This window comes from Natator depressus, chromosome 2 (assembly GCF_965152275.1).
Source record: "Natator depressus isolate rNatDep1 chromosome 2, rNatDep2.hap1, whole genome shotgun sequence".
In the NCBI taxonomy this organism is placed as follows: domain Eukaryota; kingdom Metazoa; phylum Chordata; order Testudines; family Cheloniidae; genus Natator; species Natator depressus.
In genome coordinates, this window is record NC_134235.1 from 202,820,034 (window position 1) to 202,845,104 (window position 25,071).

The following is a 25,071-nucleotide window of genomic DNA, read 5'->3' on the forward strand; positions in this document are numbered from 1 at the left end:
ACACAGACCCAAACCCTTGGACATTAAGAACAATGAAAAATCAATCAGGTTCTTAAAAAAAGAATTTTAATTAAAGAAAAAGTAAAAGAATCACCTCTGTAAAATCAGGATGCTAAATACCTTACAGGGTAATCAGATTCAAAACATAGAGAATCCCTCTAGGCAAAACCTTAAGTTACAAAGACACAAAAACAGGAATATACATTCCATTCAGCTCAGCTTATTTACCAGCCATTTAAACAAAAGGAAATCTAATGCATTTCTAGCTAGATTACTTACTAACTTAACAGAAGTTCTGAAGAGTATTCCTGACCTGGTCCCGGCAAAAGCATCACACAGACAGACAGACCCTTTGTTCCCCCGCCCTCCCAATTTGAAAGTATCTTGTCTCCTCATTGGTCATTTTGGTCAGGTGCCAGTAAGGTTATCCTAGCTTTGAAACCCTTTACAGGTGAAAGGGTTTTGCCTCTGGCCAGGAGGGATTTTATAGCACTGTATACAGAAAGGTGGTTACTCTTCCCTTTATTTTTATGACAAGAGATCACTCCAGTCAGGCTGAGGAGAGCCAGGGAGCCAGAGGAGAGGAAGTGCAGCTGAAGGGCTGGTTAATGAAGACACCCTCAAGCCATCGGTAAGGGAGCCCTAAGGTAAGGGTGAAGAAGAGAGAAGTGGGAGAGCTGTGGGGAAGTGGCCCAGGGAAATGTAGCAACTCTTACAGGGAAAGGTTGGCTGCCAACAGCTGCTACCATTAGGGTCCCTGGGCCAGAACCCTGGATAGAGGGCGGGCCCGGGTTCACCCCAGCCTGCCACTACAGAAACACCTCCTGGGAGGGGAAGACAGGCCCCTGTCAGGACAGGCTGCTAAACTGTTTGGGAAGGAGCCCATAGGGACAACAGAGACTGAGGGAGTTCTCTCACCTCCTTGCTGGCTTATGATGAAAAGGGCTCAGTAGACTGTAACCCTGGCCCTAGAGATAGAAGAGCTACGTGGAAGGTCACAGTGAGCCTCTGAGGCTAGCATAAACTGCCTAGAAGCACGGGACCCATGGGGACAAGGTCGGAGCTCTGCCATACTACAAACAGATGGAGGAGGACAAGGAAACAATGAGACAATACTGGTCAGCATGACAGGCTGTGGTCTCAGCACACCAGTACACTAACTTGTCAAGTTTTTTGCAGGCATCATGGCAAAGGAGAGGTTTCTGGAAGGATTTGAAGATGGATAATGACATGGCTTTGTGGATGCTTGTGTGATGTGCTTCCCAAGAGCGTGGGGCAGCATGAGAAAGCATGAAGGTGTGTATTTGAGAGTTTAACAAGTGGGCAGTGGATGCTGACATCCCGGGTTGATTGGAGTTGAGAATCAATAGCTTGTTACCAATAAGAAAAGATAGCTAGGGTGGAGATGGACTATGAAGGGCCTTGAAAATGAATATCATCAGTTTTTTTTGATACAATAAAGAAGGGGAAGCCAGTGGAAGGCTACAAAGAGAGGGCTTATGTGGTCAAAGTGATGAGCTATGAAAATGAGCTTTGCACAGCATTTTAAATTAATATGAGTGGGATAAGATAGCATTTCTCAATACCAGAGAGAGGGATGATGCAGTAATCAAGATGAGAAACTGGACAAGAGCTTTATCTGTGTGGATGAGTAGGAAAGACCATATCTTAGAGATGGTGTGCAGAAAGGATCAGCAAAATTTAGACATAGCCTAGCTATGAGGACCTAGAGAGAGGTCTGAGTCCAAGAAGACACTCAGATTATGGTCTGAGTGACAGGTCAGGCAGGATGGTGGTGGTGTCCATAGTGATCTAGAAAAGAGGTAGGAGGGAGGACTTTGCGGGGAGGGAGATTAAGAGCTCTGTCTAGCCATATTCAGCTTGAACTGGCAGCTAGACCTCCATGAGGTGATGTTAGAGAGACAGGTCAAGCTTTTAATTTGGACAGGAGATAGGTCTGGAATAGAAAGGTAGATCTGAGTTGTCAGCACATATATGATAGTTGAATTAGTGTTCGCAGATGAGATTACCCAGAGATAAGATGTAGAGGGGAAGAAAGGGGACCAATGACAGGGCCCTGTGGGTCTCTCACAGAAAACTGGGGGGTGGATGAGGAGGAGCCTCCAAAGGACATTGAAGGAGCATTTAGAGAGGTAGGAGTAGAGCCAGGAAAGGGCAGGGACACAGAAGCCCAGGGCGGAAAGAATTTCAAGAAGAGCATAGTCAGCTGTGTCAAGGGTGGCTGGCAGGCCAAGGAGGAACTCCACTGGCTTCAATGGAATTACTCCAGATTTACAGAGGTGTCAACAAGATCAGAATTTGTCCTCTAGAGATTGATTCTGCTCCGACACTGTGGTTAATCAGGAGTAACTTCACTGAAGTCGGTGTAAAACTAGCGTGATGGGAGAATCAGGCCCACAATTATCAAATTACTTTAAATGGGAATGAAGAAGCATATTTCTCCATTCTGTAACACCTCGGTTTAATGCAGTTTCGTGTGTGTGTGTGTGTATATATATATATTTATTACAAATCAGTACAAATATATAATTTAAGCCTGCTTGTAAGGTGATTTTCCCCCCCATGACATGGGCCCTGCTTCTGTTGAAATGGAGGAAAAAATGCATAGAAACATTTTTGGATGGAGATGACTTTTTATCTGTACTATGATAGTGAACTGGAAGAAATTACATTTCTCCAATATGTTAAGCAAAATGTTATTGTCTTGCTCTTGATGTAACCTAGAATGATGTATGGCTATTCTTAACTTGTGTGCAAGATGAAACTTTTCTTTAATTTTTCCAATCCTTGTACACTAGCTATGGTACTGGGCTTGTTTTTAGTTCCCGTAATTCTTAATATGCTTTGCCTTTGTGGCCTGGAGATTTCCCTTTAGCAATTGTGCCAAGAACACTAGCTTTTAGTTTCATTTATGATGTCCATATTTATATTTAAGGACCATTAACTTCTCTCTGTTAAGCCCTTTTAATAGAGTACATGATTATTGATGTCTACATAGTTTCCTAAATTTTTTAAAAATATTTTTACAGGTAATATATTTAATTCATTGTCCTAGATTCCAAGGCCAGACTCATCTAGTGTGATTACCTATTCTGAAATCCTGTATAACACAGGCCATAGAACTTCCCCAAAATTCTTCCTCGAGCAGATCTTTTAGAAAAACTTTCAATCTTGTTTTAAAAATTGTCAGTGATGGAGAATCCACCACGACCTTTGGCAAATTGTTTCAATGGTTAATTATCCACACAGTCAAAAATGTACACCTTATTTCCAGTCTGAATTTTGTCTAGCTTCATCTTCCAGCCATTGGATTGTTACACCTTTTTCTGCTCGACTGAAGAGCCCATTATTAAATATTTGTTCCCTGTGTAATTACTTATAGACTGCACTCAAGTCCCCCCCAGCCTCTTTAATCAGCTAAATAGGCTCAAAGAGCTCAATCACTAAAAGGCATGTTTTCTAAACCTTTACTCATTCTCATGGCTCTTCTCTGAACTCCCTCCAGTTTATCAACATCCTTCTTGAATTGTGGGCACCAGGATGGGACAAAGTCACAGCAGCAATCACACCAGTGCCAAATACAGAGGAGAAATAACCTCTGTATTCCTACTTGAGATTCCCCTATTTATGCATCCCATGATCATATTAGTGTCAGGACCATTCTCCAATGCAATATTTCTTGATATCTGTCTCCGTTACTATCAGTTAACTTGAGGTTATTGTGCATTAAGAAATAAAACCATTTCACAAATTTCTTTAAACATTTTGAAAAACCCTTTTCCTTTGCTGTTTTAAAAGCATTCCTGTTCCACATCTTGGTCTGTTGAGGTGTATCTGCTTGTTTCTTGCACAAGCATCCTTTGATCAAGGTTCTTAGTCTTCTGTTCTTGCACAGCCTCAGGAGGAAGGGGATTTTGAGGCACATGTAAGGGTCCTAACAACCAGAGCTGTATTTTGGAATGGAGAAGTGGCAATGGTAGTGCATGGGAGAGGAGCTAGGCAGAATGTCTCAGGAGGTGCTGAAGGTAACAGCTGTAGAAAGGATGTAGCCCTACGCTGCCTCCAGTAGAGGGCTGCTGGTGATTTTTAGTGAACAGGGGACACAGTTCCATGGCCATGCAACAAACCCAGTAAAACAGCTTAGAATCATAGAATATTACGGCTGGAAGGGACCTCAGGAGGTCATTTAATCCAATCCCCTGCTCAAAGCAGGACCAACCCCAGCTAAATCATCCCAGCCAGGGCTTTGTCAAGCCGGGCCTTAAAAACCTCTAAGGATGGAGATTCCACCACCTCCCTAGGGAACTTCTTGTGTAGTGTTTAGTGCTGCTGGCAACACTAGCAGCACCCTACTGCTCATGCTCAGTACGTGCCAGCTGTAGCTGCCTCATGCATGGGAATTTTGGGAAAGGACATTGGCACGGAGACAAGTGTTGTTTGGCTCTGTACTTTCTGTGTGCTGCAGATACATACACATGCTCACCTGCATGCGTTTGGCTGGAAAATGCCAGTGTTGTAAGGATTGTTGTAAATTCTGCTAACAAGTCATTTCAGGCTAGCATCTTTATTTCACTAGGCACTTTTCATCATAACATGCTGACTGATCCTAGACCAGGTGGTTAATTTTCATTGCAGCTGTGGCTAATCTGTTCCATAAAGCACTTTAGCTGATGATAGTTCTGTACTAGCATTTCCCGTCAGAATAAATATTGCAATGCTAAAGACAGTCGGTAGTGGGATTCTGGCTCAAGGTGGGTATAGCACTTATGGAACTTTGACTTTCAGTGACTGAAGATGAAATGGCCCAGCTGGATGACATGAGTTAATTTTGGAGAGACCATCAGATGTTTACACTAATTATGGGCGTTCAAGAAGAGTGCTAACTATCACTGTCACCCCACTGTCTAGTGGCCTGCTCCTGATTTATTTTTATTCTTTTTATAACACACATTAATGGCAAGTAGCATGTAAAACTGTCTAAAAACTGACTTCTTTGTAATCTGGTTTAAAAGCGCTTTGCAGTTTTACCTGCTAATGTGTTATTTAGGAGCTAATCCCAATAGTGTTGCCAACTGTCATGATTTTTGGGGGGTGTTTTTCTTAAACTCTAGCTTGTGGAAGCATGTGAATAGGTGAGAATCTTATCTTCCATTGAACAAAAGAAAGCTTCTAGTCCTCATGGTTGGAAAGAAAAGCTTGACAACATGACCAGAGTGTACTTTAAGGCTCAGTAACTAGAAGGCAAATTCCCCCCCTCCTCCCTAAATGTGTTTTTAAAAAAAGCCCCTTTAAAGCAAATCTCGTGATTTGGGGTGGGGTTGGGGACCTGACTCATGATTTTTGAATGCTTAGAGAGGGAAATACAGAGACCAGCTCTGAAACGTGCCATGACGATACTATAGGACCAGGGGTCTCCGAAAGAACAGGATGATTCCACATTGTCTTGAACACCAACAATCCTTTAATACAACGTAGGGTTGCCAAGTGTTCACTTTTTGACTGGAATGCCCGGTCGAAAAGGGACCCTGGCAGCTCCGGTCAGCACTGCCGACTGGGCTGGTAAAAGTCCGGTCAGCAGTGCTGCAGGGCTAAGGCAAGCTAGTCCCTACCTGTCCTGGCACTGTGCTGTGCCTCGGAAGTGGCCAGCAGGTCTGGCTCCTAGGCGGGGGGTCCATGGGGCTCCACATGCTGCCCCCACTCCGAGCACCAGTTCTGCATTCCCGTTGGCCAGGAACTGCAGCTGAGAGTCTTCAGGTGAGAGCAGCACACAGAGCCTCCTGGCCCTGCCGCCTAGGAGCCGGACCTGCTGGCTGCTTCTGGGGCGCAGCGCGGTGCCAGGACAGCCAGGGAGCCTGCCTTAGCCCTGCAGCACTGCTGACCAGGAGCCGCCGAGGTAAGCCCGTGCCCCAACTTGGAGTCCCCTCCTGTACCCCCCCAACCCCCTCATCCACAGCCCTGCCCCAGAGCCCGCACCTGAGCCCAGTGAAAGTGAGTGAGCGTGGGGGGGAGTGAACTACCGAGGGAGGGGGAATATGGTGAGCGGGGGGGGGGGGCGAGGGGGCATGGCCTCGGGGAAGGGGCGGGGCTAGGGTGTTCGGTTTTGTGCGATTAGAAAGTCGGCTTCCCTAACTCTAAAAAGTGGTGGTCTGCCCTAGAACTGGCTAATGGCTGCATCACACCCCAGAATACTTTTACTTTCACTTTCCACTGACTCTGCAGCTTTGCTCTTACTCTGTCTACGGCAACCCATCTAGTGGGAGATGGGAAACACATTCGAATGAATGGATTACTTGTTACTTAGATTTGCTCTTTTCTGTTTGACTAGTGAATCTTCTCCAAGGCAATGGTCTCCATTTTGCACCTTTATTTCTCTTTGACTGCAAATAGCAGACAGTAGCTGACTTTCCTGGCATTTTTCTCTTGTCTTGGCAAGCCTGTGTGTAATGTTTTAAAATAGGTTAAAAAGAAATCCAGAGCTGCAACACATAAAAATATATTTTTTGCAACTCATTTCATGGAAATGAGGTGTCTGATTCTAATTCATTCTGTCAAATTCAAATTTATTTTATTAGTCAGATTAATCACAGAGGATAACAAGGTTATTTCAGAAAATATATCAACTGACTAGCACACCAAGGAACAGAAAGAATTCAGTGTAAAAAAGAAACAGAGGTTGGCAAATTTAAAAGCGGCCTCTAATTTTGTACTTGAAATTTTGCATCCACAATGAATTGCATATGCATTCTTGCAAAAACAATCTAGTTTGGAATGTAGCTGTTAACATACAGATCTCTAACTGCCTGATTTGTAGTCAGAATTGTCATATATCCCACAAATCAGATCGTCAGGCATCTAAATTGATTGCACCTCCCATTAATTGCAGGCACAAAATTGTAGGTGAAAAATGTAGCGACCCCTTTTGAAAATTTGGCTCATAGCAGTAATTTATTACAAGCCTTCCTTTTGAGAATTCTGATTGCTTTTCAAATGCACATAATGACACCAAAACCTGAAATTAGACATGCATGACCAGTTGATGATACCAGAATAGTACATCAAAGAAAGTGTCTTGAGGATGACTGGTCAATAAATCTGCTTGACAATTTAATTGGTATAATTGATAAAATCCATATAACTACTAGGGAGGAAATTAAATTACTCTATACAAATCAGGTTGGGATTTAGATTAGTATTTTCTGGGTCAACTCTGTTTCATGCAAATTATGTTATTGAAGACCCCTTCATTCTGAATGCATGTGTTACTTTTCCCCATAAAACGTTTATTAATTCCTCTACTGTGGCATAGGCTGGTACCTTCAACCAAAGCTGCAGGTGAGTGTGCATTGCCGAGTCACAATCATCAGACAGTGCACTGTTTTTATTTGTTTGTGATCAGATTGCACACACTTCTTCAAGCTGCAGTTCACAATAGGGCTCTAGGGTTTAGAGATGTCAAAGTACTATTAATCTATGTAATCCATGAGGCCTTATAACACATTAATCAGGAGCAAGTATTCACAGAAAGAAGTTTTGCCCTTCAGTGGCACCTATTCAGTGCTAAAATAAAGAGATAAAATTCAGGAAGCACTCAGTAAAATTCTGCGGCCTGTGTTGTGCAGAAGGTCAGACTAGATGATCATAAAGGTTTTCTGGCCTTAAAATCTATGACACGCGATATAATATAAGCTTAATGCAGGGAACAAACTAGTTTGCTCTTATCTGATAACTTGTAGAAAAGCTGAACAATATTTCTGGTCCTCTAGTTTCCACGACAGTGCATCTGAGCATGCTCCATCCCTGTGAAGGAGTGAATGCCACGCAGGGCACTGCAGCAATCCCCTTCTGTGGCTGATTCTGGACAGTTGGATGGGCTGCAGAGGACAGGGCAGGAATCATGGCATGTGGCCTTGAGGATGCCTGCATTTCTGTTCATAGGAAGTGGGGAAAAATAGAGAAGATTCAGCTGGGCTCTGAAATGGGGGCGGAATAAACAAAGCTTAAAAGGGACACAAATTTCCGAGCATGCTCTGAGAGAGACTCCATTGCAGTGAGTGAAAAGAAGAGCCTTTTCATCAGAACATATTCTCCCCCCATTGTGAGGTAAAGGGAATAAAAATGCTCAGCGGTCTGCATGGCCACTGCATACCAGCTGTACAGTAATATTGTAATGAACTGCTTAGCCAATCATTGTTATGCTGGTGCGTTTAGCAGCTTGCTTCCAATATTGCATTATGAAAATTACATATTTCATGTAATCAGGTCTGTCTCTTACTTCATCATCCTCCTCCACTTATAAATCTTTAGAATGGATGGGTCTATAAATCACATGCATTTTTCATTTATCGTTTATTTTAAGCCAGGCAGTTTCTTATTTAAATTGCCATATGAATAAATCTAATAATCCTTATTCACTTACATCATCCCAAACTTTAAATCTTGTTCTGACTGAGGTCATAAGTGAAATCAGTATTAAGGGCAAAACTAGCAGCTGTAACAACTGTAATAGCTCGCCAAATTATATTAAAGGGCTCAAATAATATTAAAAATGAGGAAGAATTGAATTACATTATTTAAGCATGCTATGCTGAATCAGGCAAACATTGGCCCTAACCAGAGATCCTGAATGTGCATATACTGAATTTATCACCACACTAGTGCATATGCCCTAACTTAATCGAGGAATCAAGTACTTCCCTAAACATTTCTTTTTATGAACTGCATTTGTATGTGATTCTGTGTAGGCTTTAATACAACACCTAAAGTCTGAACAGACATGGTGTTAAAAATCACAACACTCAGAGCAAGCCCATTTTAAGGTGTGGAGGAAAATACTTGTTGGGAATTCTAAACCAATTTGCACACCCAGGGCCAGATTTTTCCACTCTTGCTCACATTGGGCTGATTCAGATGTTTTCACTCACCATGGGTAGCCCCTTCCTCCACAAGTGGTCTGTAGGGGGCTTCAGTTGGGGGCCAGCAGGCCTTCTGGTCAGGCTCTGTGGCTGAGAGGCTGCAGGTGAGAGCAGCACATAGAGCCTCCTGGCCCTGCCACCTAGGAGCCAAACAATCTCCCCAAACCTTGAGATGGCTCTTCCGGCCAGTCTGCGACTCCAGTGGCCAAGCCACATTTTATCGTACCCCCTTGGAATCCTCCAGGATCTCTCAGGAGCCTAGGGGAAGAGAGAAGGGTAAGGGGACCCAGGCTTTCCCTCTCTACTGAGTCCTCGCCCAAAGGGAGGAAGATGAGGGGTGTCTCAGCCCTTTTGGGCTGCCACCCTAGATCAGCCTCCCCCTGAGCCTCTTCCTACCTTCCCTGTTTCCTTTCAGTTTAGGGCATGGCCCCAGCCTTCTGCTTACAGCCTACAAAGTTCAGGACTTCAGATGCAGGGGATGGTGGGGCTGTTTCCCAGCTCATCCTCAACCCTGGTCTACACTAGGAGTTGAGGTCGAATTTAGCAGCGTTAAATCGATTTAACCCTGCACCCGTCCACACGACAAAGCCCTTTTTTTCAACTTAAAGGGCTCCTAAAATCGATTTCCTTACTCCACCCCCGACAAGGGGATTAGCGCTGAAATCGGCCTTGCCAGGTCGAATTTGGGGTACTGTGGATGCAATTTGATGGTATTGGCCTCCGGGAGCTATCCCAGAGTGCTCCATTGTGACCGCTCTGGACAGCACTCTCAACTCAGATGCACTGGCCAGGTGGACAGGAAAAGGCCTGCAAACTTTTGAATTTCAATTTCCTGTTTGGCCAGCTTGGCAAGCTGAAGGTGAGTGCAGAGCTCATCAGCAGAGGTGACCATGGTGGAGTCCCAGAATTGCAAAAGAGCTCCAGCATGGACCGAACGGGAGGTATGAGATCTGATCGCTGTATGGGGAGAGGAATCCGTGCTATCAGAACTACGTTCCAGTTTTCGAAATGCCAAAACATTTGTCAAAATCTCCCAGGGCATGAAGGACAGAGGCCATAACAGGGACCCAAAGCAGTGTTGTGTGAAACTTAAGGAGCTGAGGCAAGCCTACCAGAAAACCAGAGAGGCAAACGGCCGCTCCAGGTCAGAGCCCCAAACATGCCGCTTCTATGATGAGCTGCATGCTATTTTAAGGGGTTCAGCCACCACTACCCCAGCCGTGTTATTTGACTCCTTCAGTGGAGATGGAGGCAACATGGAAGCAGGTTTTGGAGACGAGGAAGATGATAGCTCACAGCAAGCAAGCGGAGAAACTGGTTTTCCCGACAGCCAGGAACTGTTTCTCACCCTGGACCTGGAGCCAGTACCCCCTGAACCCACCCAAGGCTGCCTCCCAGACCCGCCAGGTGGAGAAGGGACCTCTGGTGAGTGTACCTTTTAAAATAGTATACCTGGTTTAAAAGCAAGCATGTTTAATGATTAATTTGCCCTGGCATTCGCTGCTCTACTGGATGTACTCCCAAAGCCTTTGCAAAAGGTTTCTTTGGGGAGGGCAGCCTTATTCCGTCCACCATGGTAGGACACTTTACCACTCCAGGCCAGTAACACGTACTCAGGAATCATTGTAGAACAAAGCATTGCATTGTATGTTTGTGTTATCCTCAGGAGAGTGATATTATTCATGGTCACCTGGTTGAAATAAGATGGTTTTCTTAAGGGAACATTCAGAGGTGCCCGTTCCTGCTGGGCTGTTTGCCCGTGGCTGAACAGAAATGTTCCCTGCTGTTAGCCACAGGGAGGGGGGAGGGGCTAGCCACAAGGTGGGGGGAGGCAAAATGCGACCTTGGAACGAAAGCACATGTGCTGTGTATGTAATGTTAACAGCAAGATTTACCATGAAAGAGTGTACCCATTGTTCTAGAAAATGTGTCTTTTTAAATACCACTGTCCCTTTTTTTTTTTTCTCCACCAGCTGCATGTGTTTCAAGGATTACAGGATCTTCTCCTTCCCAGAGGCTAGTGAAGATTAGAAGGCAAAAAAAACTCACTCGCGATGACATGTTCTCTGAACTCATGCTGTCCTCCCACACTGACAGAGCACAGACGAATGCATGGAGGCAGACAATGTCAGAGTGCAGGAAAGCACAAAATGACCCGCAGGAGAGGTGGCGGGCTGAAGAGAGGGCTGAAGCTGAAAGGTGGCGGCAGCGTGATGAGAGGAGGCAGGATTCAATGCTGAGGCTGCTGGAGGATCAAACTAATATGCTCCAGCATATGGTTGAGCTGCAGGAAAGGCAGCTGGAGCACAGACCGCCACTACAGCCCCTGTGTAACCAACTGCCCTCCTCCCCGAGTTCCATAGCCTCCTCACCCAGACGCCCAAGAATGCGGTGGGGGGGCCTCCGGCCACCCAGCCACTCCACCCCAGAGGATTGCCCAAGCAACAGAAGGCTGGCATTCAATAAGTCTTAAACTTTTAAAGTGCTGTGTGGCCTTGTCCTTCCCTCCTCCACCACCCCTCCCAGGCTACCTTGGCAGTTATCCCCCTATTTGTGTGATGAATTAATAAAGAATGCATGAATGTGAAGCAACAATGACTTTATTTCCTCTGCAGCAGTGATTGAAGGGAGGAGGGAAGGGTGGTTAGCTTACAGGGAAGTAGAGTGAACCAAAGGGTGGGGGGTTTCATCAAAGAGAAACAAACAGAACTTTCACACCGTAGCCTGTCCAGTCATGAAACTGTTTTTCAAAGCTTCTCTGATGCGCACCGTGCCCTCCTGTGCTCTTCTAACCGCCCTGGTGTGTGGCTGTGCATAACCAGCAGCCAGGCAATTTGCCTCAACCTCCCACCCCACCATAAACATCTGCCCCTTACTCTCACAGATATTGTGGAGCGCACAGCAAGCAGTAATAACTGTGGGAATATTGGTTTCACTGAGGTCTAACCAAGTCAGTAAACTGCACCAGCGCACTTTTAAACATCCAAATGCACATTCTACCACCATTCTGCACTTGCTCAGCCTGTAGTTGAACAGCTCCTGACTACTGGCCAGGCTGCCTGTGTATGGCTTCATGAGCCATGGCATTAAGCGGTAGGCTGGGTCCCCAAGGATAACTATAGGCATTTCAACATTCCCAACGGTTATTTTCTGGTCTGGGAATAAAGTCCCTTCCTGCAGCTTTTGAAACAGACCAGAGTTCCTGAAGATGTGAGCGTCCTGTACCTTTCCCGGCCATCCCACGTTGATGTTGGTGAAACGTCCCTTGTGATCCACCAGTGCTTGCAGCACTATTGAAAAGTACCCCTTGCGATTTATGTACTCACCGGCTTGGTGCTCTGGTGCCAAGACAGGGATATGGGTTCCGTCTATGGCCCCACCACAGTTAGGGAATCCCATTGCAGCAAAGCCATCCACTATGACCTGCACATTTCCCAGGGTCACTACCCTTGATATCAGCAGATCTTTGATTACGTTGGCTATTTGCATCACAGCAGCCCCCACAGTAGATTTGCCCACTCCAAATTGATTCCTGACTGACCGGTAGCTGTCTGGCGTTGCAAGCTTCCACAGGGCTATTGCCACTCGCTTCTCAACTGTGAGGGCTGCTCTCATCTTGGTATTCATGTGTTTCAGGGCAGGGGAATGCAAGTCACAAAGTTCCATGAAAGTACCCTTATGCATGTGAAAGTTTCACAGCCACTGGGAATCGTCCCAGACCTGCAACACTATGCAGTCCCACCAGTCTGTGCTTGTTTCCCAGGCCCAGAATCAGCATTCCACCGCATGAACCTGCCCCATTAGCATCATGATGCCCACATTGCCAGGGCCCATGCTTTGAGAGAAGTCTGTGTCCATGTCCTCATCACTCTCATCACTGTGCTGACGTTGCCTACTTGCCCGGTTTCACTTTGCCAGGTTCTGGTGCTGCATATTTTGCTGGATAATGTGCATGGTGTTTAATGTGCTCCTAATTGCCAAAGTGATCTGAGCGGGCTCCATGCTTGCCATGGTATGGCGTCTGCACAGAAAAAAGGCGCGGAACAATTGTCTGCCATTGCTGTGACGGAGGGAGGGGCGACTGACAACATGGCTTACAGGGAATTAAAATCAACAAAGGGGGTGGCTATACATCAAGGAGAAACAAAAACAACTGTCACAGAATGGCCCCCTCAAGGATTGAACTCAAAACCCTGAGTTTAGCAGGCCAATGCTCAACCCACTAAGCTATCCCTCCCTCTGGTAGTTGAGGTAGGACTGAATCTCCATTAAAGTTTTCAAGGTTCCCCTGACAGATCTCACCAAAATGATTGTCGACCGTTGATTTCACGGAGGGAGGGAGGGGGGAGCAAATGAATACAAAACAAATCTGGTCTATTTCTTGTTTTGATCCACTCTGTCCATCTTTTACATCTTTGGCTGGCAGCAGACGGTGCAGTAGGACTGCAAGCCATCCACATCTCCTGGCTGCTCAGTGAAGATGGTGCAATAGGACTGCTAGCCATCCTCATCTCCTGCCTGCCCAGCAGAAGATGGTACAATGGGACTGCCTGCAGGACTAAAGAGAATGACCTGGTTGAGTCACTCCTAATTTAGTCCCTGTGCCCATGTCTGCCCAGGTGCTCCTGACCAACCTTACCAAGGCGGCCCGGAGCACCTCGGACATGATGACGATGGTTTTCAGGCCTATTGCACTGTCTGCTGCCACAAGGCAATGGGTTGCTGCTGCTGTGTAGCAGTGCTGTACCACGTCTGACAGCACCCAGGAGACATACGGTGACAGTGAGCTGAGTGGGCTCCGTGCTTGCCGTGGTATGGCGTCTGCACAGGTAACTCAGGAAAAAAGGCGCGAAACAATTGTCTGCTGTTGCTTTCACGGAGGGAGGAAGGGAGAGAGGGCCTGACGACATGTACCCAGAACCACCCATGACAATGTTTTTTGCCCCATCAGGCACTGGGATCTCAACCCAGAATTCCAGTGCACGGCGGAGACTGCGGGAACTGTGGGATAGCTACCCACAGTGCAACACTCCAGAAGTCGACGCCAGCCTCGGTACTGTGGAAGCACTCCGCCGAGTTAATGCACTTAATGCACTTAGAGCATTTTGTGTGGGGACACACACAATTGACTATATAAAAACAATTTCTAAAAAACCAACTTCTATAAATTTGACCTAATTTCGTAGTGTAGACATAACCTCAGAGTCCAGTTGTGTGTGTCCCCCCCTTAGTCAGAGGGAACGGCGATCCCAGCCGAGTCTTACTCACAATCATGGTACATCCCCTATAGATCAGTAGTTCTCAAACTAGGGCTGCCGCTTGTTCAGGGAAAACCCCTGGTGGGCCGGGCCAGTTTGTTTACCTGCTGCGTCCACAGGTTCGGCAGATCGCAGCTCCCACTGGCCGCGGTTCGCCGCTCCAGGCCAATGGGGGCTGCGGTAAGCGGCACAGGCCGAGGGATGTGCTGGCCGCCCTTCCTGCAGCCTCCATTGGGCTGGAGTGGTGAACTGTGGCCAGTGGGAGCTGCGATCGGCCAAACCTGTGGACCCAGCGGGTAAACAAACCGGCCTGGCCTGCCAGGGGCTTTCCCTGAACAAGCGGCAGCCCTAGTTTGAAAACCACTTCTATAGATTACTCTGCCTCAGTGGCTGCAACCTGCCTGTTTACTTGCAGCCAATCTCTCCTCCATGCTCCCCCCTGCCGGACTACCAGAGCTCTCTTTTAAGCAGGCCTTCCATAGGGAGCATGCTCAGCTTAGGGGCAGTGCCTTTTTGGCCATATACTGTTCCACCACTCCTTTTTTCCATAGTGTGGGGTTTGTAAGCTGCATCACACACCTATCCTCTCAGGCTCAGTGCTGCAGGGTCGGCCTGTATGGATAGGTCTCCTCTGTCCCGCAAAAAGAAGTCCATGTTCTCGTGGTCACATCCCACTCAATGCAGTAGCTCAAACTTGTACAGGTACAGTGAGAGGTATGAGAGCATAATCCTCAAGTTATGGTCTTTTGTGGTGTTCTGCCACTGAAGAGCTGCATGATCCGTCATGAGATGGAATGGCTGGCCCCATAAGTAAGAGCAGACTGCTTCAAGCGCCCATTTTACTGCCAAGGAATCCTTCTTTATCACTGAGTATGCCACTTCCCAGGGGAACAATTTCCAGCTGAAGTAAAGGATTGGGTGTTCTTCTCCCTCCACCTCTTGGAAAATCATGGCTCCAAGGCTGATATCGGAGGCATCTGCAGGATGGAAGGTTTAGAAAATCAGGGTGGAACAGGATGGGCTCCCAAGTCAGTTGATCTTTTAATTTTTTGAAAGCTGTGGTGCAGTCCAGAGACCACTGGACTGTCCTGGTATGGACAGTCTTTGTGGTGCGTGCAGGACATTCCACCAGAGCTTGGACCTGTCCTACCACAAAGGGGCATAGGCGCCCCCTCCCCACTGCATACCCCAGCTACATCACCTCTCAATTAGCCAGGCGGCACTTGGCAGGATTAGTTGTAAGTCCAGTACTTCTGGAGGGCCTGCAGGACTGTTGCAACATGTTTTAAATGCTCATTCCAGGACTTGCTGTAGATAACGATATCATCGATGCACACAGCTGCATCCTGACCATGAGGCTGAAGCACCTTGTCCATCAACCTTTGGAAGGTGGCTGTTGCTCCATGTAGGGCAAACAGTATTGTCTGGAATTGGTACAGGCCAAACAGAATGTAGAAAGCTGTCTTTTCTCAGGACTCCAGAATCAAGGGGATCTGCCAGTGACCCCTGGTTAGGTCAAGGGTGGAGATATACTTGGCGGCCCCTAACTTCTCTAACAATTTGTCAGCCCTCAGCATCAGGTAGGCCTCCAATCTGGATACCCCACTGACCTTCTGGAAGTCTCTGAAGAATCTGGTCAACCTGCACTGTTTAGGTACCAACACTATAGGGCTTTGGCACTCACAATGTGACTCCTCGACTACCCTGAGGTCTAATATAGCTTGCAGTTAATTCTATACTGTTTCCCATATGTGCCTCGGCAATGGCCAAAACTTCTTGCTTACCTTTTTCCCTGTTTCAGTCTTTATGTGATAGAACACTAGATGAGTTTGTTCTGCAACTATGGAAAAGACTGCCAAGAAGGACTGGGCAAATTTTTGGATCTGCCACTTTTGCTACATCTGCAGGGTCTTCTCCGACCAGGACTTATTCAGAGCTGGGAGCTATGGAAGCCTGAGGCCTGCGTTCTGGTTCTGGAGGATATGGCATTAGCAGAAGCCCTTCTCAATATTTCCAGGCCTTTAGCAGGTTGACATGGTGCATCTTAATGTCTTTCCTTTTGCTGGGTTGATGAACCTCATAATTTACTGCCCCAATTCATCAGATCACTTCAAAGGGGCTTTGCCATCTAAGCAAAATTTTGATTCCAAGGTGGGGAGCAGGAGTAACATCCAGTCCCTCAGTTGGAACTCCTGGACATGGGTTCCCTTATTGTACACTTGCACTTGCCCCATTGTGCCTTGGGTAGATTTTCTCTCACAAACTCTCCTACTGCCTTTGACTTCTCTCTTAGTTATAGCACACAGTGTTCTGAGTTCATAGCTTTGAATTTAGTTCCTCCCATGTCTCCCAAAGGAGGTCTACTACTCCCCTCAGCTGTCTCCTGTATAGTAATTTGAATGGGGAGAACCCTGTCGATGCCTGACAGACTGCATGGATGGGGAACAGGAGTGGTGGAAGTAATTGGTCCCAGGGGCAGGCTTCCAAAGCTACAAAATTCTTCAGCCTACTTTAATTTCTTTGCCAGACCATAGAATTGGGAGTGGTACACTGATGTTCTTACAGCTTTTAGCATCAACAAGCTACACCATTCCCTCATAAGATGGGACATAAAGTTGGTGCCCTGATCTATGATTATTTCCCCAGGGAACCCCACCTGGGCAAACACTTTCATGAGCTCCAGGGCAAGGGTTTTTGCCTTTCTGGAGTGTAGTGGAATCATCTCGGGGTACCGTGTGGCATAGAATAATAGGACTAGTCTGTGCTGGAATCCAGTTGCACTCTTTTCCAATGGGCCCACTATGTCCAGGTTGATCCCCTCAAATGTAATCCCTTACCACAGGGAGGGGTATCAGTGGGGTCCAGGTTACCTTCCCTTGACTTGCCCACTGGAATTCTGGACAGGAGGCACTGTACTCTTGTACCTCCTGGTGGACAAAATGTCACCTGGTTTAGAATTTTCTCCTAACTAAGGTGTCCCCCACAGGGTGACGTGCCAGACATAGTATTTCCCTGAGGTACTTCTTTGGAACAAGCAATTGCATTTTAACATCTCCTGTCTGGTGGTCCTTCTCTGTTCTCTATATTTTCTCTAGCTTGAAGTGAGGCCATTGTTTCTGGAATCAAAGTTCTACCACCTCACCATTGACCCAGGTGAGCTGTTCATAGGTTCATCCCAATGTTGAGTCATTTTTTTGTTCTGCAACAAAATCCATGTTGTCCAAAAATATATTGGTCACTGCCGGCTCACTTAATTTCTTCTGTTTGTCCCCCTTGGGGAAAGTCTGTCCCATTACAGCCAAGGTGCCATCTGCGGGGGGGGCCCCATGCTCCTTGTCCTGGGTCTTCCTCCTTGCCTTCGCCTGCTAAGGCTTGTGGCTCCGCTGTCTCCTTGTTTCCAGTGTCACTGTCAGTCACATGCAGGGTCTCCTCATTCTCAGACTGCATCAGGTCTCTAAGAAAACCACCAGTCTCGCCCAATTATTACCAGATATGCCAGATTTAGGGCTACTGCCACACAGATCCTTCATCATGGTTCTGCCAGCCCCCACCCGCCGCTGCTCTGGTGGCCCCAGGCAACTGGTCCCGGAGCAGCAGTGGTGGCGGCGGGGCCATGGGCTGCCCCCTGCCTAGAGCAGTGGCGATGGTGACAGGGCCCTGGGTCACCCCCACCTCCAGAAGTATCAGCAACCACCAGAGCACACCCACCCCCAGCAGCAGCTCCGCTGGAGCAACCTCCCCCACACAGCACCAAAGATTTAGTTAGGGGTATTTTTAGTAAAAGTGATGGACAAGTCATTGGCCATGACTTTTTGGTTATTGCCTATGACTTGTGTAACCAGGCTGGCCTTGGTGGGACCCAACTGAGAGTGTCAATTGAGGACAAATTGCTTAAAGCAGGGCAGTTACAGCCCAAGGCTGGGGTTCCTTTGCACACCAAGGCAAACCAAACCAGACAGAGAAGACTTAAGTTTTACCCCACTGGCTAACCACAAGTCACATAAGCAATTCCCTTAGACGCTCCAGTTTTCCAGTATCTCCACCAGTGCCACTCGTTATGGGGATGAATGGTTATGAAAACCAACACCCCCATGAAGGAAAAAAGGTTCTCCCTATCCCAAAGGACCAAGCCCCAGACCCAGATCAATATACAAATCAGATCTTACCCACAAATCACGCTGTTGCCTATCCTTAGAATCTAAAATCTAAAGGTTTATTCATAAAAGGAAAAAGATACAGATGAGAGCTAGAATTAGTTACATGGAATCAATTACATACAGTAATGGCAAAGTTCTTGGTTCAGGCTTGTAGCAGTGATGGAATAAGCTGCAGGTTCAAATCAAGTCTCTGGAGTACATCCACAGCTGGGATGGGTCATTTAGTCCTTTTTTCAGAGCTTCAGTCTGTAGCGAAGTCCATCCAGAGGAAAGAAGCAGAATTCAAGACAAGGTGGAGATGAGGCAGCTACCTTTTATAGTCTCTTCCAGGTGTAAGGACACCTCTTTGTTCTTACTGTGGAAAATTACAGCAAAATGAAGTTTGGAGTCACATGGGCAAGTCACATGTCCATGCATGACTCAGTTCTTTACAGGAGGCAGCCATTGCTCACATGCTATCTTAAACGTTCCCAGGAAGACTTCTTATGTGGATTGGAGTCTCCTAAGGTCCATTGTCAGTTAAGTGTTTCTTGATTGGACACTTAATTTGCAAATTCCTTTCTCAAGAAGCTGACCAAATGCTTTACTAAGGCTACTTAGAATCAAAACACATTGATATACAAATACATAGCCAATATTCATAACTTCAACTACAAAAATGATACAACCATACAGATAGTATAATCATAATCAGCAAATCATAACCTTTCCTTAGACACCTTACGTGACAACCTTTGTATAATATTTGCTGCAAATATATAACAGTGGTTGCAACAATGATCTATACTGTCCCAGTTCATATTAATAATGTCACAACTTGTCCGTGACTTTTACTAAAAATACTCATGCCTAAACCGTAGCCTTAATGATAGCAAACAGATCAAAGCTGATTACCTAGTAAAAAACAAAACCACAAACTGAGCTTAACACACTAGATAGGTAGGATATGACTTAGCAAATCCTCATCCTGAGTGATAAACAGGCTGGCAGATTCTTAAGGCAAAAGCAGTCTTGGCTCTGCAACTTGGGTTTTTCATGTTTTCATACGCAAGCTAAAAATCCCTCTAGCTTGGGACCATCACTTCCCACAGTTCAGTCTTTGTTCCTCTGGTGTTTCCAGGTGTGTTGTTGTAGGGGGAGTGAGATCCACCCATGATGTCATTGTCCCTCTTTTATATCTTCTTCCCACTTGCTGGAAAGCTCTTTTGCTGGATCAAACATTTCCCATTGTATGGTGCTATCTCTGAGAGGTTTCTGTTGTACACAGTTCATGGGGTAATCCTTGGGCTTGTGTGAATTTCCTCAATGAGCCATTAACATTGTTTGGCCTTTTTACTGTTGTACCTGAAAGGCCGCTTGTGGGTGTTTTCAACCTCACAACATGTTTCAGTATCACATACATAGCCAAACTCCATAACTTCACATGCTACGATAACACATACCATCCAATGAGATATTAATGTCTAGCAGATCAAGATGTTTAGAATGATATCTCACAAGGCATACTTTGTACAAAACACATCCTAATTACATGACAGTGGTGAATATTGGGGTGCCAGGGTGTCACAGGCCCCATCTAGTCTCCTGCTGCTTCTGTTGGCCTCAGGGAGGATCTTGCCCTTTGGTTCCCTTCACTTCTTAAGTCCTGGTCCTGATGGAGGCTCATGCCCACCTGCCATTCTTGATCTGCCTCCCCCACATCCTTGCTAGGCCGAGATCGCCTGGTCCTTCTGGCCCACCCTTTTCTTGCTGTCCCTTCTGTTGCCTGGATTAGTTGAGGTGGGACTGGACTGGCCCGAAAGGTTTCTGCTCTGGGCCTTGTGAGGAACTGGTATTTCTCCACCAAGGTTATGACCTCAGAGAGGATTTCAGGAGAGTGTTACATCACCCATTCCCATCCTCCAGCTGAGAGAATCTGTGTGAACTGTTCTAGGACAATTCTTTTGGCTACTTGGGCTCCCAACTTTTGCTGGGCTGGAGCCACCACAAGCAATGTTCTCTTAGGCACTGGGCCACAACCTGTGGTCATGTCCTGGGTGTGAACCTTTTCTCCCCCGCCCCCCCAATTGCTTGTGGTACGTCTCGGTGGAAATATCAAAACATGTCTAGGATGGCCACCTTCAGTCGAGGGTGCAGCTATCACATCGAGACCCCAGTACACAATCTGGGCCACTTCTGTCAAGTAGGGCACTAGCTCTCTGCAGGCTAGCAAGCCAATGAGGCCACACTGTCAAAGGTTACCAAGAATGCCTCCAGGTTGTCCCCTGGTGCCATTTTTGTTAGCTTCAGCGGAGGACTCAGGTCCAGATCTGGGCTAGAGCTGCCTGCTGCCGAACTCCCCAGCATACCTGCGAGTGAAACAGTGTGTCCATCTGCTGCGCAAGATGTTGCTGTTGGTCTCTTTGCTTGGCTGTTAATTCCTTGATGAGTTGTTGCTGCTGGTGTTGCTGGGCAACCAGCTACTAGGGTAACTGGATCTGCTGCTGCTGCTGTTGTTGTTCCACAACCCATTTCAATGGCTTGTCCAAATCCATCTTTTACTCATCTTTTATACAGTTCCCACATTCACCACCACTTTGTAGCAGGCTTTGCTTATGGGCCAGCAGGACTTTTGGTCAGGCTGCAGCCAAACAGTCTCTCTGGCTCTTCCAGGCAGTCTGGGGGCCTGGCAGCCACTTCACAGTTCATCACTCCCGCCCCCCACCCCCACCCCTCCAGAGTCCAGGATCTCTCAGAAAGCAGGGGGAAGAGGGAAGGGTGGGGGACCCAGGCCCTCCCTATCCACCAGATCTGGCCCAGGGCCCAAGGGAAGAGAGGGGAGGGGTGGCTCAGTTCCTTCTGGTTGCCTCTCTAAGCCTCCCCTGAGCCGCTTCCTACCTTCCCTGTTTCCCTTCAATTTGGGGCATGGTCCAGCCTTCTGCTTACCATCTCGGTAGTTCAGGGCTTCAGCTGAAGGGGATGGTGGGGATGCTTTTTAGCTCACTCTCTGAGTCCAGTTGTCCCCCACTTAGGGGGAGTGGGATCCCAGCCTAGTCTTACTCCCAGTCCCAGTCTTTCCCCTGTAAATTGCTCTGCCTCAGTGGCTACAGCCTGTCTGCTTTCTTGAAGCCAGTCTCTCCTCCATGCTTCCCTGTGCTGGGCTGCCAGAATTCCCTTTTAAGCAGGTCCTCTATAGAGAGCATGCCCAGCAGCTGCTGAAGATTGGAGCCTTCTTGGCCCAATACTGTTCCATCACATGGTCCCGTTACAACCTGGTGCATTAAGTAGCATTTCACTCTGTAAATAGTCTCATTGGCAGAACTGGCCTCCTAAAGTAGCAAGTCCCATTGAAATGCAAAATATAATGATTATTTAAAAGTGTAAAAAGGATAACTTAAGTGATCAAGAGCTATCTTATGAGCAACAGGTTATTTATCTGAAATATTCAGATATAAAAAGAATGGCAAGAGATCTCTTTGCTAGAAAAAAAATTACACATTGCTTTAGAGACTTTAAAGAAAGTCTGTATTTTCTCCAGTGCCCCAAACTCTCATCATTTCATGTCTCACTTACTGCAACATCCTTCTCGCTGGACTTGACAAATGCAGTCTTGTCCCACTCATATCCCTTCAGAATGCTCTGCCAAGGTCATTTTCCTAGCCTGTCGTTTTGACCATGTCAGTCCTTTCTTTGCATCCTGTCATAAATATAAAGGGAAGGGTTACCACCTTTCTGTATACAGAACTATAAAATCCCTCCTGGCCACAGGCAAAACCCTTTCACCTGTAAAGGGTTAAGAAGCTAGGATAACCTTACTGGCACCTGACCAAAATGACCAATGAGGAGACAAGTTACTTTCAAAGCTGGGGGGGAGGAGGGGGAAACAAAGGGTCTGTGTGTGTGATGCTTTTGCTGGGACCAGGTCAGGAATGCTCTTCAGAACTTCTGTTAAGTTAGTAAGTAATCTAGCTAGAAATGCGTTAGATTTCCTTTTGTTTAAATGGCTGGTAAATAAGCTGTGCTGAATGGAATGTATATTCCTGTTTTTGTGTCTTTTTGTAACTTAAGGTTTTGCCTAGAGGGATTCTCTGTGTTTTGAATCTGATTACCCTGTAAGGTATTTAGCATCCTGATTTTACAGAGGTGATTCTTTTACTTTTTCTTTAATTAAAATTCTTCTTTTAAGATCCTGATTGCTTTTTCATTGTTCTTAAGGTCCAAGGGTTTGGGTCTGTGTTCACCTATGCAAATTGGTGAGGATTTTTATCAAGCCTTCCCCAGGAAAGGGGGTGTAGGGCCTGGGGGGATATTTTGGGGGGAAGATGTCTCCAAGTGGGCTCTTTTTCTGTTCTTTGTTTAACACGCTTGGTGGTGGCAGCATAGGGTTCAAGGACAAGGCAAAGTTTGTACCTTGGAGAAGTTTTTAACCTAAGCTGGTAAGAAGGTCCCCACATCTGTACCCTAGAGTTCAGAGTGGGGAAGGAACCTTGACACATCCCTTCACTGACTCCCCCTTTATTACATCAAATATAATCTGCTTGTCTTTACTTCTAAGGTCCTTCATGGTCAATCCGCACTTTCATTTGCTATTGACCCATTGACGCTGACCTCTATTTGGCTCATGAAGTCAGCCTCCATTGCCTACTTGTTAAATTTTCAAACAAACACCTTTTGACATTCTCCCATACTGCCCCTCATACTTGGGAGTTACTCCCTGTAAACATCCACTAATTTACCTCATTAGCCACCTTCGAATCCCTGCTCAAAACTTTCCATTGACATGATGCTTACAAAAAGCTTGACAATGGTTCGGCTGCTGGAGTGTTGAGACCACTGCCCTCATCATGCTGCCCAATATTATCTCATTGTTTTCTTTTTCTCCCTGGTCTGTCTGTACCCAGCTATTATCCCTAGTCTTGTACTCTTTGGGGCAGGATTGATCTTTTTGTTCCGTGTTGGTACGCTGCCTTCCACAATGGGGTCTTGGTCTCTGACTGGGGCTCCTAGGCACTAGGATAGTACGAACAACAGTCAGTGGCTGATTGGATGTATCCTGAAAATAGCTGGCAAGTTCCTAGAGAAGAGCTGTGCGAATAGCTAATTTTCTGGTTCAGTGACTGAATTTAAAAAAAAAAAAAAAGATCAGGTTGACCCTAAATTACATTTTTTTCAAAATATTTCAGCAAAATGAAAAAGTCAAAGAAAATTTATTTTGGTCTAAAAACAATGTTTCATTTGACCCAAAACAAAATATTTTGTTTCATTTTAGGTGGTTTTTTTTTACTCTTTTAAAAAAATATAAGTGCAGCACAATTTGAAATGAAAAGACATTTTGAACGGAAAACGAAACATTTCATTTCAACAATGACAAAATGAAACGTTTACCATGTTCTGAATTTTTTTTCAGCTGAAACAATTCAGCGGATTCTACAGGAATTAGCAAAATGTTTCAGTTCACCCAAGTATGCATTTTTCAGTGAAAAAAATTTTTGTTCAAAAAATTTTGTCCAGGTCTAGCCTGGACACCACATCTGTAACATGTGGATGAAAATTTTTGAAGTAGGTTCTCCCAAAAAAGAACAATCTAGATCCCTGACAAAATGAGTCATGTCCATTTTATTTCACTTCCTTTCTGCTATTTTAAATGTACACTCTTTCAAGATGGGCATTCACCTATTAATGATTTATTATTATTAATTAGCATTATTTATTATTAACAACATTTGTGTTGGAGTAGCACCTAAAGGCCTCAACCACATTGGATCCATTATGCTAGGCACTGTACAAACACATAATAAATGACAGTCCTTTCCCCAAACAACGTACAGTCTAAGAGACACAACATAACAGAAGAAACAAGAAGTGGGGGTGGGAGAGATGAGGTGACAAATAGTTGGATGTACACAAGTCTCAGCTGTCCAGTAGTAATGATAACTGCTCTTCACCTGCCTAACCATTATCAGGTTGTACTTCATTCCATGCATTCCAGAAGAGGTGAGTTTTGAGGAAAGACTAGAAGGAAGACAGGATAGTGACTTACAGATTTTGACTGTGAGCTTTTCCAACTTGTGAACACGAAGGGCAGCTTGAGAGAAAGCACAGAAGTTTTTGTTGCAGAAATGGAGAATTGGGTGATTCCATAGCCCAAAATACAGTAGAATCCCTGCCATCTGAACCCTGACTATCCTAACCTTCATTTCTAATGAACTGTGAGCAGGTCTCCGTGGTTTGCTCACCCCAACTCCTCCATTATCATTAAATGTTTGGTGCCACCCAAGCAGTTTGTAGACTCAGCATTCTGCTGTGGGATAAATAACACTTGCAAACATTTTGGAGCCCAAACTAGTGTGCATCTGAAATAACCACACTGTGATAGATACACATTTCTAAGGATTGTTTGGCAATACCATGGCCAAATTCTTTTGCTGTAACCCCTTTTATTTCAGTGGGATTGTATCAGCGTACTAGATCATAATTTGATCTCTTGTGTTTAGCAAACTGAATGTTGTCAACCTATATCCTGTAGATGAGGAGGAAAGAACTAAAACTACAGCAGCAGTGTGAGCATCTGAGACACATCAGAGAGGCCAGTGAATGATAATCGGTTGATCAGAGCTTTTGGACTTTACTGATCTGAGATGGATTTGAAGTTACAATTTAGATGTGAGGCTCTATATTCCTTTGTTGTGTATCTATCTAGTTAGTATCACTGTTCCCCTTTTTGTCTGTTACAGCCTCTTGTTG

General features: G+C 45.8%; 1 long non-coding RNA gene across 1 annotated transcript in view; it reads left to right on the forward strand.

The window, feature by feature from the left end:
* The first annotated feature begins 536 nt into the window (after positions 1 to 536).
* Positions 537 to 25,071, forward strand: part of LOC141981696 (uncharacterized) — a 35,089-nt gene continuing 10,554 nt past the window's right edge. Inside the window, exons 1-2 of the long non-coding RNA XR_012637884.1 lie at positions 537 to 647; positions 1,180 to 1,296. This is a non-coding gene — a long non-coding RNA (uncharacterized LOC141981696). The remainder of the gene's footprint in view (positions 648 to 1,179; positions 1,297 to 25,071) is intronic.